Raw genomic sequence first — 6,000 nt, 5'->3', positions numbered from 1 at the left:
GCTGTCATCTCCACACCCACTAGTTTTCATGTGTTTGCGCAGCCCCTTGGCTGACTCTGAACATTTACAGCAGTCTTGGTCGATCCAGCGTCGATGACCAGTGCTAGTCCTCATGACAACCGACAGTGTGAACCACCGTCGGTTGAGTGTGAAAGGCTGCTTATGAGAGCGCTGAGTTGTGAGCCACACTGTACTGCTGAATGTCTGTGCAGACTACTCCTCATCCCCATGCTGCTGTCAGCAGAACACGCAGTCATGGTTCCCTTACCTGCAAGGTGATGTCACGTCTCGCTAAAGAGGCATCAGTACCTGTTTGTGGCATTTGCTTATGCCCGGCAGCCAACCGCTACCCTGAATTCTGTTACTCAGCACGAGAAATATCTGCTACTGCAGGCACCACTGAGTCATTAAAGCCTCCGGGAATAAACTGGACCACTCATCCAAACTCCGTGCCTGACTTGCTGCACACATTGCGAATCCTGCTTTCTGGGTCGGAACACTGACGTCAGAATTGGCTGGCACCTCAGGATTTTGGTGACAGTGAAGCAAGGTCTACAGCATCGACTATCGTCGAGCAGGACCAGCACAATGTGGTGTGGTGAGCGAAGTTTCTCTATGTTGATGATGTTGATGGCATTTTTAGTGTTTTGGTCATGTCAAGTCACAGAAGCATCAGTAGCACCCTTAAGGTGTCACTTAAACTGCAGGACCAGTGCATTCGTCATTGTTTAGAGGTAATGTTAGGGAAACATATTTAACATCGAAACTTCCTGCCCGCGAAAGGCAAAGGTCCCGAGTTCGAGTCTCGGTCCGGCACACAGTTTTAATCCGCCAGGAAGTTTCATATCACCGCACGCTCCGCTGCAGAGTGAAAATCTCATTCTGGAAACATGCCCCAGGCTGTGGCTAAGCCATGTCTCCGTAATATCCTTTCTTTCAGGAGTTCTAGTTCTGCAAGGTTCGCAGGAGAGCTTCTGTAAAGTTTGGAAGGTAGGAGGCGAGGTAGTGGCAGAAGTAAAGCTGTGAGGAAGGGGCGTCGGTCTTGCTTGGGTAGCTCAGCTGGACGAGAACTTGCCCGCGAAAGGCAAAGGTCCCGAGTTCGAGTCTCGGTCCGGCACATAGTTTTAATCTGACAGGAAGTTTCATATCAGCGTACACTGCGCTACAGACTGAAAATCCCATTCTGGATGTTTAACATCAATTCAGTGTAGGTTTTGTAACCTATCAGGGCGTGAATTACCATGTACAATCGCTGCGCCATTCAGATGTAGTAATTGTAGACGATTTGTACATTTGGCACAACACCGTTCTGAGTCCTGTTGGGCAATGATAAGCTGAAAGGATTAGTGTGGAATTGTTTTTTGAGAGTGCTGTTTCTCTATTTTTACTTGTCGTTGTAAACGGTAGCGGTAAATTACACAAAAAGCCAGACACACGCTCTGCTACTATGGGAGAAATTGTTATCCCCTTGACGTAATAGGCGCCGGGGTTGTCAGGGTTAAGTTGCCACCAATAGGAGGAAAGAGAGGAGCTTCATAGGCAGGTAGGAGTTTTACAAGCTGTGGTTCTGTAATTGCAATCATGGTTTGAGGAAGTAAAGGCACTAGTGTGTGTACCCTCCCTTCCTCCTCTTGTTCTATCGGTAGCTACATTAATAACGCCTTTTCCGGGAGAATCAACAGAGGACGTAACTGCGTCCATTGCCAGTGTTAAGGCTGACGCCGCGGTGAGAGGTTGGTCAGACGAAATTACTCTCTGTGTGGCTAGTTAAAGATTGACAGGAGAAGTAGAGACATACGTGTTGTACCATGAAATCCTCTGAAGGCAGAAATATTCCAGCAGTTAGCTGATGGTTTACGACAAAGTTATCAGAAGTAAAATGGCAGTAGGTCTTTCTGGGAAAATTAAATAACTTAGCGCAGAAGCATAACAAATCAGTGGAAGTCTTTTCAGGTAGAGTCCGGAGGATGAACGCGCCGACATACCAACTGACGAAAAACACAGCAGTTGATTGTCTTGCTGTGGAAAGCCAAGAATCATATTTAACGTCAGTTCAGTGTAGGTTTTGTAACCTGTCAGGGCGTGAATTATCATGTGCTAACCCTGCGCCATTCAGATGTAGTACTTGTAGATGATTTGGACATTTGGCACAGCACCATTCTGAGTCCTGTTGGGTATTCCCGCCGAGGTGTCGCGTAAGGAAGGAATGTAAAATTCTGGGGATTTGGCTTTGGCTCTTAGGCTCGCTATGCAATTGCAAAAGGTCGACATTATTACTAGAACACATATGGCCCACTGTGTTTTTTCTGAAGAAGTATAGTGTTATAGATGACATCATTACGGTTGCGTACGTAGCCAATGTAGGCAACGTGAATGCAATAACTGTGGTCAAGCTGAGCACAGCACAGCACTGTGAGAAGAGAAGGCAGGGAAATCAACGTCAACAGAAGCTGCTCTGAAACGAAACGGGAGTGTGTCATCTGTCACAAGGCATTGCCAATAGGACGTAACACTGCAACAATAAATACACAGAAAGAATGCTGCTTCTGAGGCTTTGTGTAAGGCAAAGAATATAAATTTCCGTTGGACACAGGAGTGCACCTTGCGACTGCACATAAGGGTTACTGCTTGAATAGTTGCTCTTCTAAATAACAGCCCTACGAGCAAACCAATTGCGTCTATACCTATGGTTACTCGTCGTTTAGAAACTGGAGCCACACACGGCTCTGTTTAAAAATAATAGATCGATGTAGTCATAAGGTCGAGACGGACACGTCTGCTTTCATGCCCTGCAGTTAATTAGCAGCCTATAGTTACCTGTAGCTATAATTTTGCACTCAAATTGTCTGTGTACTGGCTAGAATTGAGAGTTAATAAAATACACAGAACTATAAGATAAAAGATCAGCGATTAATTTAATAAAAAGGCTACTATTCCAATGTCTGTAATTGACGAAGACGAAAGAGAATTATGTGGAATAGTGGTCATACAAGAAAAAATATCTCAGATAAATGGGATGATGTCATCCGAAATTCAGTTAAAATAGACAGGAAATACAGTAAAGTTACGTTGAAAGCGTTACAAAAATGGTAGCAAAATGCCCAAACTAAATAGTCGTCAAAGATACGCGGAAATTAAGTCCAATTTCATGATCACAATACGCGAAAGATCCACCAGCTCAAAATAATTCTGAGTGGATTCTCATATCAACATACGCGATACCAAGAATAGTAACTCATACTCTCTCTATACGCAGTTCCGTACTACAAGCGGAAAAAGTTAGAGTCATATTCTGGACTGCGTTCAGACTTCTCGAATCATAAATTCCCTTCGAAAATACGATATCAGCTGTTCAGTGCGCAAAATGAAACACATCTACGATCGAGTAACGATCTACAGGTAGGTCTGCCTTCTTCCAACACTCTACTTAAAGTGTGTTGAATCGCTCCCTTGAACTCTTCTCTCGAGAATCCCCAGCCTCCACTTGAGCCCTGCAGTGTTCCACCACTCTCCAGCTGTCATCGGCAGAAGGCCGTCTGCATCAGAAACTAATCGTTCTCAGGCTCTGAAGACATGATCTGCCTCAAGATGACCACTTCCTGGACTACACTAATAAATATCAACAATATTTAAGTAAAAAAAATATTATAAACATACGGTCATATTCAGACCATTTACAATAAATATAAGTAATAGTTGGTTCATAAATCCATAAGCCGGTATTCTTACGCAAGTGCGCTCACGTTAAATGAGTACAGATTATCGCTAACTATTGTTTAAACAATTGTTTATACTGTTTGACAGAAGCGTGTTTTGGTACTCTTTACAATGGTGGAGTCAGCTAACACAAGCGATTGACCAGTTTTAAACTAGAACAATTTTTCTAATAGACTTGCAATCAGCATTTAAATAAAGTTACTAGCAAATTACTTAACTATTCATTAAATAAAAACACAACATAACAAAGTATGTGGTATTCATGCTGCATTAACTTGCTGTGTATGTGTGAAGAATACGATGTTCTGACAAATATTTGCATAACGAAAAAGATGTAAAAGACGTCGTAAATCAACAAATAAAGTAGATAGAGACACGTAGGTTTCAGGGATGATAGCTATAGTGCAATGCTATCATCTGAGATACTGTTTGCTGAAATAGCATGAAGAGATTAAAAGTAAATCGTTAGTCGTAAATAAACAAATAAATTAGACATAGACACGTAGGTTTCAGGGATGATAGCTATAGTGCAATGCTATCATCTGAGATACTGTTTGTTGAAATTGCATCAAGTGATTAAAAGATCATCCTTTTTAAAAGTTTTTAGTGAATTGAGCTCATTTGATAGCAACCTTTGTTTTGATCACTACATCGTAGCAGTTCGCTTTCACGGATACAGCACACTTTGGCTTTCTGGCACCGAAGTATAAATTGTTCTCAGTCCAGCTGCCACTACATGTCGCCCTTGGTCAAGTACTGCACTGAACATGTGTCAATCCGCAGTCACCGTCAGTACTGAAGGACGATAGCTGTCGAAATACGACTCGGTAGCTAACAATAATCATACAATTTCCCGAAACCCCATAGATCAGGCACTGAACGCCCTCCCTAGTGGAATCAATACATTCACAAACAGAACAGCAAGCAAACATTGATTAATAGCATAGGCACAACACGTGATTCAGTTCAACATTTCAGATACTCGGTCCGTGTTCCCACTAGAAAACATGTCTTTCGTGATATAAAATTTGTTCCGCAGCATAAATCAACTAACGTTTTATCATTTCTTTACAATATTAGCCTGTCTGTTTAGTAATTTTAAAACTAATAGTACTCTGCGCAGAAATCGCTCCTTTAAATTTTTATTTTAACTCAGCGGATAGCTGTATATTAAATTCAGCTGGTGTTCACTCTTATTTTCACTAAATTACGACTTATCCCCCGACTTTTTTGCCCTAAACATACCACGAACTTATCCCCATAATTTTACGTACATAAATCAATTAAATATCCTTCCAAAATAACATATATTATAGAGTTAACTCACAATAAATGCCCAAAACCTTAGCTGCCAACTTGAGCCTAACCACACGGTTTACTTCCACAAGAATTAAGATTTTAGTAGGGTCTGATGAACTCCACGCACCACATTTTGTGCGAACAATATCACGCAAGAAACCCATCCAAAATACTAAAAATATCACATTTAAGTATCTCCTTAAAATTTCTTCTGCAAATCTTAAAAACAGACAAACAATTCATATTTCGTAAATGATGAAACTTATTTACATTCTGCCGACCTCCTCGCACTAAAATTTTTGCGGACAGTTTCGACACACTCCTTGCACTAAGTTATGCCTCAATACAGCTTACATACATTTTAAATTCACCATTTTTGCCCTTTATATAAGCAATATGTCTACCAAATTCTTACAGCTTCACATGAAATACATTTATTACTCACTTATTAATAAACATGCCATTTTTCTTTTACAAGGTTCAGCTCGGCCACTGTTGCCTCTAATAACATTTATCTCGCCAGTGTGAGTATCATTTGAATCTCACCTTTCGAGTTTTTTGAACTGTTCAAACAGGAGCTTTCTTTCCTCGTTTTCCAACGGACTTTTACCGACAAAATTTGTGACTACTGCTGCAACACCGTTTTTAGTTTCGACAGACGCACACTTTCTTTCTTCTTCAAAATCGATCACTTCACTTACAGACTGCACATTTTTAATTTAACCCCTCTCTAAACACTGCTCCCTCAAAAGATGATTTTCAACGACCCTTCCTTTTTCTTCCATATTTTTGGTACACATAATTTCAGAACAAACCTCAGTCTAATTATCCATTCCTAGGTTCTCTTGATCTACCTCCAATTCATCTGTAAGATTTAAATCACCCTCAAAACCCGTCGTTTCATCATCCTCGTGAGTATCACATACACTTGTTCGCTTCCTCCGAATTGTGGATATCAGTAGATGCAGCATTCTCACAGTCAAC

The sequence above is a fragment of the Schistocerca serialis genome, chromosome 6, assembly GCF_023864345.2.
Source record: "Schistocerca serialis cubense isolate TAMUIC-IGC-003099 chromosome 6, iqSchSeri2.2, whole genome shotgun sequence".
Taxonomy (NCBI): domain Eukaryota; kingdom Metazoa; phylum Arthropoda; class Insecta; order Orthoptera; family Acrididae; genus Schistocerca; species Schistocerca serialis.
The sequence above is the reverse complement of the archived record's forward strand: the minus strand, read 5'-3'. Positions refer to the sequence as shown.